The following is a 16,845-nucleotide window of genomic DNA, read 5'->3' on the forward strand; positions in this document are numbered from 1 at the left end:
TATAACAGTGTCTATTAACAAAACCTGTCAAGATAACTTAAAACACCAGTATATTACTCTCTGATAATACAAAATGAAGATAATGTAAAATACCAGTATACCACTGCCTGTTAAGAAAATCTGTCAATATAATATGAAACACCAGTATAGTTACCCTCTGTCAATAAAACATGAGGCAGATGATCAAAAACTCCCGTATACCACTGTCTGTTAACAAAACCTTATAAACATAATCTAAAACACCTGTACACCACTGCCTGTTAAGAAAAACTGACAAGGATAATCTAAAACACCAGTTTATACACGTATGTTAACAAAACCTATCAAGATAACTTAAAACATCGGTATATTACTCTCTGTTAATAAAGCATGAGAAAGATAATCTACAATACCAGTACGCCACTGTCTGTTAACAAAACCTGACAAAAAGTAATCAAAAACATCAGTACACCACCCTCTGTTAACAAAACCTGACAAAAAGTAATCAAAAACATCAGTACACCACCCTATGTTAACAAAACCTGACAAAATGATTGAATACACCTTTGTACGACTGTCTGTTAACAAAACAGACAATTATCTAAAACATCAGTTTAAACATATCTTTTAACAAACCCTGAGCTTAAAACACCAGTAAAATACAAAACCTAAAACACCAGTATACCACGTTTGTTAGCAAAACCTCTCAAGGTAGCTTAAAACACCAGTTTACCACTGTCAGTTGTCAAAACCTGACAAAGGTAATTTGAAACACCAGTATACTATTAGTATTATAATGTAACGGCCAGTCTCACTATGGATTGGAATTGAGTATCGTAGTTGTTTGTGGCGAGTGATGTTAATTATATTCTCTTTCTCTTGTCTGTCACTTCGACAACCCGTAGAGAAAATTATGTTATTTATTTAAAGTATTGTCACTAAGCGTGTAGTTGTAATTGACGTAATTTTATGTTTATCGTTAGATTTTCAGAACATAACGCTGCTCTCTCAGGCTGAAAGCGAACAGAGTGACGTGATTGTCCAGGCCTAGTGTTAAACAAGGGAAACTTACCTTAGTGTTAAAAAGTTTCTGATTGAGACTAAAGCAAGCTGGCGCTGTCTCCTTGTCAAATTCGTACGACAGGCGGACGAGTATCTGTAAAGAACCCTATTTATATGTTTCGCACTTCAATAATCACTGTATTAGTGCGCAGTAAGAAAACATAATCCAGTAAGTAGGTCTACCATCACTTTGAAACAAAAGTGTTAGAACACTTTTTTTTTGCTAAATTTATATTTACTGTAAATTTTAGAAACTACAAAACTAACGTTCATACAAAATGTTCAAAAACAATTTATAATACACGATTTATCCTCACTCTTTCAATAACACATTTGTTTATCTTAATTAGACACTATTTTACTAAAAACATGTATATATGTTTTCTTTTGATATTAGCTTATCATCAAACAACACGGCTTTATGTTTTATTTGGATATTAGCTTATCATCAAACAACACGGCTTTATGTTTTATTTTGATATTAGCTTATCATCAAACAACACGGCTTTATGTTTTATTTTGATATTAGCTTATCATCAAACAACACGGCTTTATGTTTTATTTTGATATTAGCTTATCATCAAACAACACGGTTTTATGTTTTATTTGATATTAGCTTATCATCAAACAACACGGCTTTATGTTTTATTTTGATATTATCTTATCATCAAACAACACGGCTTTATGTTTTATTTGGATATTAGCTTATCATCAAACAACACGGCTTTATGTTTTATTTGGATATTAGCTTATCATCAAACAACACGGCTTTATGTTTTATTTTGATATTATCTTATCATCAAACAACACGGCTTTATGTTTTATTTGGATATTATCTTACCATATGTTCAGACTGTTTTATATATTTCTGAATCACATTTAAAAAGAATGTTATCTATATTTAACTATGTACTGCTTAAAATTTTCTCGTTTTGCATGTGGATTTATAAGAAGATAATACAGTTCTGAAGAGATCCTTTTATTTATACGAATTTCGAACACAGCAACACAATGGTTATGTGACCTATCCCTCACTTATTTAGCAGTGACAGAGTAGAGGGAAGGCAACTAGTCAACACTACATATTGCCAACTCTTCGGTTACTCTTTATCATGGAATAAAAAGGAAAAGAAACTTCGAAAACAAGGATTAATATTCTAAACTTGCTAATAAGGAGTCGAGTAACCTGACCATTAAGCCATGTCAGGCCTAAAAAATAGATTTTATCCATTTTTTAACTAAAGTTGTCTCGCAACCGTTTTAAATAGCAAATCTGAGCTGATAAAAATAAATCTTATGTCAATGTGAGTCACTGACAACATAAATAAGTTTACGTTGAGATACGTCAAAAACTTTCAAAAACACACTGCATCATGTTGAATTGCTTAGAGTAATTTCTTTCCCAACATTACGAGATTCATTAATAACCTTAACTCAGTTGATGTCAAAAGATCAAATAAACTTTTCATTTTATAATAAATATGGAACGTACAACGAAATTTACTATATACAATCTATAAATTTACAAACAATTAATAGTTTCATGAAATTACGTAAGATTCAGAGATTAGAAGAAAGTTTATGTTTTCCCATCACAAATATCTATCAAACTTTCTCTTTATATATAGTCACAAACAATTACAACGTTTTATTACAGAACAAACTTGTTTAAATATCTATTTAACTTTCTCTTATGCTAGAGACACTAATAATTACAAAGTTTGTTTTAAAGTACGAAATTGTGTACATTTCTGTTAAGATTTATCTTCTGATAGAGACACAAACCATTACAAAGTTTGATTAAGGAAAGAGATTGTGTGAACTGTAAAACTAATTTTTTTTTTATTTTAAATAAATTGATTTTGTTATCTTATCTACAATAGTGTAATATTCCCATAGTGACTTTAAGGGTAAACGTTCTATTGTATAGTCAGTAAGGGTGTAAATCTTGTTATAATGTCTTTAAGGGCTAAGTTTTAATATAGATTGTTACAAAGGTGTATATTTTATTATATTGTCATAACGATCAGGTTATACTGGTATCATTCAAAGGTTAAAGATATTTGGTGATTTGTTGCTTTACTCTGTCTCTAAGTCTTTAGGTGTTATACTAGTTACTAGAAAAGTTAAAAAAATATAGCGGACTGGGATTTTACTTTTGTTTACCTTTTAAATGTATTAATAAAGAGTGTTTCTTTTATATACAATGTTTCATGTGTAGTTCACTAAACAGTGTCTCATGCGTACATTATATGCAGTGTTTCACGTGTATTTAGTTATGTTTTGATGGTTTTACGTTAATATTTTACTGCATATTTAATTTTTAAATATTTATATTTTTCTTTCCTTTTCAAATACCGTGTATTTGAAATAACGTGTTTTCGTATTTTGTGTTATGTTGTTTGTTAACTTCCAGAAGGAACAAAAACTAATATATTAGATAAGTCTGGTTCGGGAATTAAAATTTAGGTCATTAACAGGTTAACTTACGTTATACACAAACGTTTTTAGTATTCATATCAGCTAGCTTTATAACATATTTTGTTCAAATGGGTTTCTCGTTATCATGCAATACAAACTAAGAAAACGTTTTACCGTATTAAGTTTCTGTTTCACTTACACCACAGAGACCTAGTTTCTATAATGTTCTAGAAGTGTGCTTTATTCGTCGTATTTTACTTTTTGTATGAATTCAATTTAATCTAAATATAATAAATTATTCAACATAAACTTCTCTTTTTAACTTGATAACTAGAAGAACAAAACTGGCAAGTATTTAGGAAAGACTTAATTTTAGTTAAATAAATATAAATAAATAACTAAATAGTATCTGATATTTAAAATAGCTGGTTATTATATATGCTATTTAAACTTGTCACAAAATATTTATTCAGTACGTTTATTCAAAGTCAAGGACATATGAGGCAATTTTCCGCTGTTTTCCTTTGTACTTAAATCAGCTAAGATGTGAATAATAAACAATTTAAACAAGCCTATAAAGTACACGGCACGAAAATTGGGCATTTACACTAAAAGCTACCCATAAAAATAAACATCATTAGTTTTTAAAGCCATAGATTTAGAGATGTGTACCTGGTGTCAGGTAATTACAGTCATATATAGTTACTTCTACATGATATGAAAGTCGAGTCTAGTGAAGTTTCTCTTAGCCAGATGGTTAAAAGATACCTTTACATTCTTCTAAAGTACCTCATATAGATGTCAATCCCCACACACGTGTTTCGTATTTTCTAAGTTATAACAGTTTGAAATTTAATTTATTTCAAGGTGTTTTCATGAAAGATATTTATGTTTTACAGGACAATGTTACCCCATGGCTCGCATCAGGTTTGAAGAAGTATTGTACCTTCTGCTGACTGGTCTTATATTAGGAAAGGTTGTTTTGACTCCTTCGTTGGTTATCCGTATTGTAATTTAAATTATCTCATTTAGTATCATGCGGTGACTACCAATGTTAAGTTGATTCATATGTTTCATCATCCAACCGGCTTATGTTCCTTCTGTGGTATTGTTCGAGAAACTACTGTTGATGGGCAAAGCACAGATAGCCCATGTATAGCTTTGTGCTTAAATTCAAAACAATCAAACAATTAACTGATGTTTCAGAGCACAAAACTTGTGGAAATTAATTTTTAATTTGTTTAAAACAGTTTTAGGCTATGAGTTAAGAAATCATAAAAAGGGACAGGTGGCTTTGGTTGGATTTTTACCCTATCTATGTTCTCATCTCCTCAGGTTGTTACGTTAGTTTTATGGGTATAGCTAATTTTGTGTTGTATTCACCCAGCAATAAGATTCTATCATGTGGTATTGTGAATGTTTTCAAAGCTCAAGTTAAAGTTAAAATTTATTTCAATTTCTTTCGGTTTCAGTTACGAAACAAAGTGTCAGATTTCTATAGTATTTATAACGACTCTTGGTCTCTGTTATGTAAGGATGTACAGGTTTATATACCAAGCAAAGATTTGGAATGATAATTATTACACTGCATTATATTAAGACGTAAACACCCTGTACTTATTTACATCTAGTAGAATATCACATAACGTTATAGCAAAATCTAAACACCCTGTACTTATTTACATCTGGTAAAAAAATCACATAACGTTATATCAGAATATAAACACCCTGTACTTATTTACATCCAGTAGAGTATCACATAACGTTATAGTATAATATAAACACCCTGTACTTATTTACATCTAGTAGAATATCACATAACTTTATAGCAGAATCTAAACACCCTGTACTTATTTACATCTAGTAGAATATCACATAACGTTATAGCAGAATCTAAACACCCTGTACTTATTTACATCAAGTAGAATATCACATAACGTTATAGCAGAATCTAAACACCCTATACTTATTTACATCAAGTAGAATATCACATAACGTTATAGCAGAATAAACACCCTGTACTTATTTACATCTAGTAGAATATCACATAACCTTATAACAGAATCTAAACACCCTGTACTTATTTACATCTAGTAGAATATCACATAACGTTATAGCAAAATCTAAACACCCTGTACTTATTTACATCTGGTAAAAAATCACATAACGTTATAGCAGAATATAAACACCCTGTACCTTATTTACATCCAGTAGAGATATCACATAACGTTATAGTAGAATATAAACACGCTGTACTTATTTACATCTAGTAGAATATCTCATAACTTTATAGCAGAATCTAAACACCCTGTACTTATTTACATCTAGTAGAATATCACATAACGTTATAGCAGAATCTAAACACCCTATACTTATTTACATCAAGTAGAATATCACATAACGTTATAGCAGAATACAAACACCCTGTACTTATTTACATCTAGTAGAATATCACATAACCTTATAACAGAATCTAAACACCCTGTACTTATTTACATCTAGTAGAATATCACGTAACGTTATAGCAGAATATAAGCACCATATACTTATTTAGTTCTAGTAGGTGATCACACAATATTATATCAGAATCTAAACACCCTGTTCTTATTTACATCTAGTAGAATATCACATAACATTATAGCAGAATCTAAACACCCTGTACTTATTTACATCTCGTAAAAAATCACATAACGTTATAGCAGAATATAAACAGCCTGTACTTGTTTACATCCAGTAGAGTATTACATAACGTTATATCAGAATCTAAACACCCTGTACTTATTTACATCTGGTAAAAAATCACATAACGTTATAGCAGAATATAAACACCCTGTACTTGTTTACATCCAGTAGAGTATCACATAACGTTATAGCAGAATATAAACACCCTGTACTTATTTACATCTAGTAGCATATCACGTAACGTTATATCAGAATATAAACACCCTGTACTTATTTACATCCAGTAGAATATCACATAACGTTAGAACAGAATATAAACACCCTGTACTTATTTACATCTAGTAGAATATCACGTAACGTTATATCAGAATATAAACACCCTGTACTTATTTACATCCAGTAGAATATCACATAACGTTATAGCAGAATCTAAACACCCTGTACTTATTTACATCTGGTAAAAAATCACATAACGTTATAGCAGAATATAAACACCCTGTACATGTTTACATCCAGTAGAGTATCACATAACGTTAAAGCAGAATATAAACACCCTGTACTTATTTACATCTAGTAGAATATCACATAACGTTATAGCAGAATCTAAACACCCTGTACTTATTTACATCCAGTAGAATATCACATAACGTTATAGCAGAATCTAAACACCCTGTAATTATTTACATCAAGTAGAATATCACATAACGTTATAGCAGAATCCAAACACCCTGTACTTATTTACATCCAGTAGAATATCACATAACGTTATAGCAGAATCTAAACACCCTGTACTTATTTACATCAAGTAGAATATCACATAACGTTATAGCAGAATCTAAACACCCTCTACTTATTTACATCTGGTAAAAAATCACATAACGTTATAGCAGAATATAAACACCCTGTACTTATTTACATCCAGTAGAGTATCACATAACGTTATAGCAGAATATAAACACCCTGTACTTATTTACATTTAGTAGAATATCACATAACGTTATAGCAGAATCTAAACACCCTGTACTTATTTACATCTAGTAAAATATCACGTAACGTTATAGCAGAATATAAACACCCTGTACTTATTTACATCTAGTAGAGTATCACGTAACGTTATATCAGAATATAAACACCCTGTACTTATTTACATCCAGTAGAATATCACATAACGTTGGAAACAGAATATAAAAACACCATGTACTTATTTAGTTCTAGTAGGTGATCACATAATATTATATCAGAATCTAAACACCCTGTACTTATTTTCATCTAGTAGAATATCACATAACGTTACAGCAGAATCTAAACACCCTGTACTTATTTACATCTAGTAAAATATCACGTAACGTTATAGCAGAATATAAACACCCTTTACTTATTTACATTAAGTAGAATATCACATAACGTTAGAACAGAATATAAACACCCTGTACTTATTTACATCCAGTAGAATATCACATAACATTAGAACAGAATATAAACACCCTGTACTTATTTACATCTAGTAGAATATCACCATAACGTTATAGCAGAATCCAAACACCCTGTACTTATTTACATCAAGTAGAATATCACATAACGTTATATCAGAATCTAAACACCCTATACTTATTTACATCTAGTAAAATATCACATAACGTTTAGCAGAATCTAAACACCCTGTACTTATTTTTACATCTAGTAGAATATCACATAACGTTATAGCAGAATATAAACACCCTGTACTTATTTACATCCAGTAGAATATCACATAACGTTTTAGCAGAATCTAAACACCCTGTACTTATTTACATCTAGTAGAATATCACGTAACGTTATAGCAGAATATAAACACACTGTACTTTTTTAAATCTAGTAGAATATCACATAACGTTATATCTGAATCAAAACACCCTGTACTTTTTTACATCTAGTAGAATATCATATAAAGTTATATCAGAATCTAAACACCCTGTAACTTATTTACATCAAGTAGAATATCACATAACGTTATAGCAGAATCTAAACACCCTGTACTTATTTACATCAAGTAGAATATCACGTAACGTTATAGCAGAATATAAGCACCATATACTTATTTAGTTCTAGTAGGTGATCACATAATATTATATCAGAATCTAAACACCCTGTTCATATTTACATCTAGTAGAATATCACATAACGTTATAGCAGAATCTAAACACCTGTACTTATTTACATCTGGTAAAAAAATCACATAACGTTATAGCAGAATATAAACACTTTGTACTTGTTTACATCCGGTAGAATATCACATAACGTTATAGCAGAATCTAAACACCCTGTACTTATTTACATATGGTAAAAAATCACATAACGTTATAGCAGAATATAAACACCCTGTACTTATTTACATCTAGTAGAATATCACGTAACGTTATATCAGAATATAAACACCCTGTACTTTATTTACATTCAGTAGAATATCACATAACGTTATAGCAGAATATAAACAACCTGTACTTATTTACATCTAGTAAAAAATCACATAACGTTATAGCAGAATCTAAACACCCTGTACTTATTTACATCCAATAGAATATCACATAACGTTATATCAGAATCTAAACACCCTGTACTTATTTACATCCAGTAGAATATCACATAACGTTATATCAGAATCTAAACACCCTGTAGTTATTTACATCTAGCAGAATATCACATAACGTTATAGCAGAATATAAACACCCTGTATTTATTTACATCTAGTAGAATATCACGTAACGTTAGAACAGAATATAAACACCCTGTACTTATTTACATCTAGTAGAATATCACCATAACGTTATAGCAGAATCTAAACACCCTGTACTTATTTACATCTAGTAGAATATCACATAACGTTATAGCAGAATCTAAACACCCTGTACTTCTTTATATCTAGTAGAATATCACATAACGTTTAGCAGAATCTAAACACCCTGTACTTATTTACATCTAGTAGAATATCACATAACGTTATAGCAGAATATAAACACCCTGTACTTATTTACATCCAGTAGAATATCACATAACGTTTTAGCAGAATCTAAACACCCTGTACTTATTTACATCTAGTAGAATATCACGTAACGTTATAGCAGAATATAAACACCCTGTACTTTTTTAAATCTAGTAGAATATCACATAACGTTATATCAGAATCAAAACACCCTGTACTTATTTACATCTAGTAGAATATCACATAACGTTATATCAGAATCTAAATACCCTATACTTATTTACATCAAGTAGAATATCACATAACGTTATAGCAGAATCTAAACACCCTGTACTTATTTACATCAAGTAGAATATCACGTAACGTTATAGCAGAATATAAGCACCATATACTTATTTAGTTCTAGTAGGTGATCACATAATATTATATCAGAATCTAAACACCCTGTTCTTATTTACATCTAGTAGAATATCACATAACGTTATAGCAGAATCTAAACACCCTGTACTTATTTACATCTGGTAAAAAATCACATAACGTTATAGCAGAATATAAACACTTTGTACTTGTTTACATCCAGTAGAATATCACATAACGTTATAGCAGAATCTAAACACCCTGTACTTATTTACATCTAGTAGAATATCACGTAACGTTATATCAGAATATAAACACCCTGTACTTATTTACATCCAGTAGAATATCACATAATGTTATATCAGAATCTAAACACCCTGTAGTTATTTACATCTAGCAGAATATCACATAACGTTATAGCAGAATATAAACACCCTGTACTTATTTACATTCAGTAGAGTATCACATAACGTTATAGCAGAATATAAACACCCTGTACCTCCAATTTATTTACATCTAGTAGAATATCACGTAACGTTATATCAGAATATAAACAACCCTGTACTTATTTACATTCAGTAGAATATCACATAACGTTATAGCAGAATATAAACACCCTGTACTTATTTACATCTAGTAGAATATCACGTAACGTTATATCAGAATATAAACACCCTGTACTTATTTACATTCAGTATAATATCACATAACGTTATAGCAGAACCTAAACACCCTGTACTTATTTACATCAAGTAGAATATCACATAACGTTATATCAGAATCTAAACACCCTATACTTATTTATCAAGTATAATATCACATAACGTTATAGCAGAATACAAACACCCTGTACTTATTTACATCAAGTAGAATATCACATAACGTTATAGCAGAATCTAAACACCCTGTACTTTATTACATTCAGTAGAATATCACATAACGTTATAGCAGAATCTAAACACCCTGTACTTATTTACATCAAGTAGAATATCACATAACGTTATAGCAGAATCTAAACACCCTATACTTATTTACATCAAGTAGAATATCACATAACGTTATAGCAGAATACAAACACCTATACTTATTTAGTTCTAGTAGATGATCACATAATGTTATATCAGAATCTAAAGATCACCCTGTTTTTAATTACTTCCACTAGAAGTACTTTAGTTGTCACAATAATTCATGATAATTACATTCCATTCCTTATAATCCTGGGTTTTATTTTTAACTCTGCTTCTTTTAAAATAAAATTTACCCACTTACCATCCACTGCTATGAAGTAATTTTAACCTTATGTACATAAACTAGTTACCAACATGAACTGAGGTCTGTTTTAGCTTATGTTATAAGAAAGGTCTGAACTCGCCACGAAGATAAACTTGTACCTGTCTTAGCTGTATTGTATTATGGCAGAGATTTGAACTGCCATTAACATTAATTTATATCCGTTTACACGTAGGACAGCAAAAGTTCTGATCTAATGATTCAGATGGACTAGAGTTCTGTTATAAATTTGTTTTAGCAAATGATCTCAACTTCTCACTAACAGCACTGATTTCCAACCAGGCGGACTAGCACCCTGTTGTAGTTTTGTAATAGTTGAAGATCCTAAAACAGACCTTATCAGTAAGATTATCAACTGGGCACTGGATGCATTATTGATTACTTTTCAGTAAAATTTCCGAATTATATCCTTGTTTGGACAAGTGTTCTGTTTTAGTTACTTTTAGAAAACTTTCTCAACAAATTTATCTGAAAGAATATTTTACTGCGATATTTTAAATAGACACTGACAATACTGTGATAACTGCTGTAGTTGCCTGATAGCAAAGGTTATGAATCTAGCACTGAGACAGACTTACTGAGAAGTAATAGTGTCCTGTGATAATTATGTGCCAGGAAACGATCTCAACAAGACTGTACTATCATGGTAAGGTTTCTCAACCAAAAGAAATAAAGTGTTATTGACGTATCCATTCCGATAGGTAAAACGAACGTTTTATGTTTTTGTAATGTTGTTATACTTTGATTTAACTCGTAATATATGGCGTCATGTCCAAGTGGTTAAGCAACTGACTCCTAATCTGAGGCTGCGCGGGTTCAAACACCCATCGCACCAAACATACTGTCCTTTCAGCCGTTAGTGTTATAATCTGGCGATCAATCCCACAATTTGTTGGTAAACGATTAACAAAGGAGTTGGCGGTGGGTGGTGAAGTCTAGCTGCCGTCTGTTTATTCTTACACTACTAAATTATGGACGGCGAGCGCAGATAACCCTCTGCATTGTTTTGAGCAAAATTCAGAATCAAAATGAAAACCATTAATAAATAAATACAGTATTATGTAATTATTTGTGCTATTTTGTCACACGCTTGTTTTCATAACTTGTGCTTACTAATCCTTCAAATATTTTATCACTTTATGAGTTCTAGATGTTTATTTTAAGACTTTATAGTTCGTATGTATATTTTATAAATGTTTTACAGGTGTAGACATGTAAGTGTAAATGTATATATATATATGTAATAAGAATTTCTGATTGTTTACCGTATGATTTTAAACTGTTTTATAGACACTTGCTTCACAAAATCGACCATTTTTACTTTTAACGATTAATTGTTGAGTAAGAATTGCTTGAAAAGCGTATTGACCGGTAAATCTACAACAATATATTTTAATATACTATATTTACATAATGAACACATTGTTTGTTTTGGTCCTTCAACTTAACCTCATTCGTTTTTTTCTCTTCCTCAATACAGTGATTCTTAACTAGTTACTGAAAAGAACTAGTGTCATCTTGTAGCATTTCTTAATGTTCCAAATCTTCTAACATCGTATTAGAACACCACTATTAAAATATAAAAACTACTATAACGTTCATTATATAGTTAACATCTTCCCTTATGACACTTAGTTAAGGTAATATAACGTGTTAAAACAACAGGGATGATATTGATCCACCTCGGCTATTCCATGTTCTAAGTTAAATTAAAACCGTTAATTAATACATAGAAATTTAAATTCAACCCTTTTCATTCATATACATATCAAGCTTTTTTTGTACTTATTTAATTTACTGCCTCTATAACATTTGAACGCCACTCATTCCTTAAAACTAACCATATTGTTAGAAAATAAAATTGTCTGAGCTGAAGACGATTCCTATCCTGCCAAACTCTTATAATGAATCCCCAACCATTCTTCCTGTGAATAGGAAATAAATGATAAATAAACATTTTAAATTCCTTTACAATCTTAGTCACCTTAATAACATCCCTTTAACTATTGTTGTTTTCTTCATGAGTAAAAGAGTTTGAAAGATTTCAGTATCGTCTTGTATAACAGATCCTCCGTCCCAGGTACCAGTCTCATATATCCTCCTTTGAACCATTTCAAACAAAAGAATATCTTTCCTGAATTAAAGAACCCAAGATTGAACAAAATAATCCAAATGTAGTGTAAATCCAGTAAACTATACAATCACATTATAACCTCTTTAAACTTGTATGCAATTTTTCTGTAGATACAACCTAAATCCTACTTTCCCTGTCATTAGTAACAGCACCCTGATCGTATAGCGTTAGAGAGCATCAAGATATCTTTCCTTCACAACACTGTCAAAGTTATTCCCATACAAATTATAATTCAAATCATGATAACCCCATCATTATCTTACATTTATCTTAATTGAGACCCATCTACCATTTATTTGTCCAACTCACTAAATAATCTAAATCCTTTATAAATCAGCACCATCTTGTTCACAACCAGCAACACCAAACACCTTGATATCATCAGCAAATTTAAGTAATTTATTTACATGGAGAATCTTCTAAAATAACGAAACTGTTTCTCTTGATACATAAATCACAGTAAAGGAACCTGTAGGTGAGATAGTCTGTTTATCTCTCTTTATCACAACTTGGAAAATCTTCTAAGATAACGAACCTGTTTTCTCTATACATATATCACAGTATGGGAACCCTGGTGTTAGACACTCAGTTTATCTCTCTCTCTTTATCACAACATGGGGAATCTTCAGAGTTAATGAGCCTGTTTATCTTCCTCTATCACAACATGAGAAATCGTTTGAGCAAGATGGTCTATTTATCTCTCTATATCAAGCATGTAAAATCTTCTAAGTTAGACAGACTATTTATATTTCACTTTGTCACAGCTCATCACAATTGATATGTGCTCTGAGTATATTATTCTGTTGATTATTATTTGTAACTAAGTTGCCGTCTTTCTGAGCAGCTACAATGAATGACTCTGATGTCTAATTGTTACATCATTAATACTGCAAGAAAAATCATCTTTTTTGTTATAATTAGAGAAGTTATGAAAGACGTAAGGAAAAAAATCTGAGTAGAAGTTTATGTTAATGTTGAAGATCTGGAAAGAAAAATATTTTAAGCAGTTCTGATGTTAAAGGTGAAAAATACGTTAAAGCAAAAGTTCCTGTCAATTTAGTTTCTTTGTACAGTTCAAGAGTTTAATTGTAATGTGGTAAAATGCGTAAGAGTTTCATACAATCACATATGTCAGGAATCATTTGTTTAATATACAACGTTTCGCTGACGTGTTTCAATAGAAAATAAATAGAAGTACACAGCTATATAAATATTTAACTACTACGTTTAACGGTAATCAATTTAGTTTTGTGACAACATTATACACAAAATAATTCATTAGTAAAATAAACTTAGAGTCTTAGAACAATGTATTTTAAATACATGACACAATTACATCGTAATACAAATTTTGTTTGTCGTGCATAACAATTTTTGTTAGTTATTCAAGGAACACCTAAACTCTTTAATAATAAATAGTTCAAAGCAGTTGATGACATGTTAGAAATAATGTATTAAACATATAATGATACCTTTGAAACATATGGAGTCTGGTTGCTTTGTAAAAATTGTCATGTAGTGCTAATCTTTCTTTTGTGTGACTGAAGTCAGCTAATAATATTTGTTAGTGAAATCAACTTATGATACATGTTATACAAACTCAAGATATGAAGTTATTAAAGAAACACAGGAGAAACAGCCTGACACAGCATGAAAATTAACAATTTATATTCCATTTGGTCTTTAATAATGCGTAACAAACATTAATCATTTTGTTCCACGATGATATTAAGACTACCATGAATTGCCTGGTACATTTCTTTTTATGTCACCCAGTTTACTATAAGAGACAAACAAGAGAATTTCGTGAAGTTTTAAGATGTGGGTGATATATTTATACTACTCTTACAGCTATAAAAAATACTGTAACATACGTACAGAAGTAGCGATAGACACATTCGGTCTTTATTACCCAATGGTGTGTTGTACCACGGCGTAGCATTGAATTATAACTCTATTTTATAAAACAGGGTAATACACTGGATTTTATTGTCCAGAATTATATTGTACAATGACATACTGTTGTAATTACAACTGTATTTTTATAAAACAAATTAATACTCTTTTGCAGTAGTGGGCTGAACCACTATTGTAATTATTACCGTATTTTATAAAACAAGAACATAAAATTTCCAATTAAATGTATTTTAAAAGTATCTAACATCCCAAAGTGTTCTCTATATCTTTCAAATATCCTCTCTCTATGATATACATATTTAAATATAATATAATGAAGAACTTTTGAGGTAGCTCAAATAAAGGTATCATGAACCTTGTGCATGCAGACTTAAACCCTAACGGCTGCAAAATGAACTAAAACTGATTATCAAGAAACAGTATTTATAAAAAACCTGAACAATTTCCCATCCATGAAACATCGTCCAGAATTGTAGATTATCTACTTAATAACTAAAACAAAACGTTACGAAACGTCACATTCCAATATAAAAGTAATGGACTAATTCTCAAATTATTATAGATTGTTTCTTTGTTTGTTTTGGAATTCCTCGCGCAAAGTTACCTGAGGGCTATCTGCACTAGCCGTCCCTAATTTTAACAGTACTACATAGTAAACACTAATAAAGGTGGTGAAACCGTAATTATCGAAAAAGAATACTAAAAGAACTTACTAAAGAAAGACAAATATATTCAATGAAATTCAAAGAACTATAAAATCTTAACGAATGTCAAAGAACCAAAGACAAATTCAATAATCCAGTTTTAAAGCTCAAAGACAACAACGACATTACAGAAGAAATGTACAACAACTCAAAGAGTAACCAATGTACTTATCCCTTGTTTGTTTGGTTCACGAAAGATTCTAAGGAACCCAAGTGACATCTGTCTCATTTTTTCCGCTTCTGCCAACTGTAACCATGATCTTGCATGATTCCAAATTTTCTGATCAAACCATTACATGACTGTATTCTTGCATTTTATGATGAGATGGTAAGGGTAGTTTTGGTTGTTAATTTAAGGCAGACCCACAGACGTGTTTGTGTTTCACTAAAACATACCCATACAAATAAACCTGCTGGTCCTTGTCACCTTCTCCACCCACAGTTGATAAAAGTTAACTATTGAAACCTATCGTTTATTTTAAGCAACAACTTTTCATATTTTATGAAGGATCAGTCGCCATTTTAAAGGTTTACTTATTTCGAGCTGATTTTATAGATGCATTATAGTTACAACCTTCACAAAACAAAAACAATGTAACATATTTTAGGCAGTGTATAGTTCCTTCTCACTTTCAAACTGATATAAACGAACAAACTTTCAGTAGTAAATTACCATCTTCATGTAACTGGCTTCGTTAAAAGTTCTAATCCAAGTGTTAGGCGTTCGACCTGTAATCCGAGAGTCGCGGTTTTGAATCCCGGTCGCACCATACATGCTCCCCCTCCATGCCGTGGGGGCGTTATTATGTCACGGTCAATCCCACTATTCGTTGGTAAAAGAGTAGCCAAAGAGTTGGTGGTGGGTGGTGATGACTAGCTGCCTTCCTCTTGTCTTACACTGATAAATAAAGGACGGCTAGCACAGATAGCCCTCGAGAAGCTTTTGTGCGAAAATGAAAAACAAGTAAACAAAAAAACAATCGTGTTTCCATTAAGTGGCCGTTAGAGATGCAATCAGTGGTGTAGAGAAAATTCACTTGTAGAGAAATATTTTTCAAAACGGCTCGTTTGGTTGAGAAAATATTTTACATAGAAGAGCGAACAACGTTTCGACCTCTTCGGTCATCGTCAGGTTCACAAAGAAAGAGGTAACTGACCGGTAGCTGACCACATGTTTGAAGGGGTTGTGTAACTGAGTGTCGGAATGAAGAGAGCGGTGTTAGATGTTTCAATATATAATTTATCTATTTTATTATATTAATATAGGTATAAAGCGTTCCTTTATATTATTTATTTTGGGTTTGCTGTTGCACAAGTAAGTGTTTCTAATTTTGCGTTTC

This window comes from Tachypleus tridentatus, chromosome 8 (assembly GCF_004210375.1).
Source record: "Tachypleus tridentatus isolate NWPU-2018 chromosome 8, ASM421037v1, whole genome shotgun sequence".
Lineage (NCBI taxonomy): Eukaryota > Metazoa > Arthropoda > Merostomata > Xiphosura > Limulidae > Tachypleus > Tachypleus tridentatus.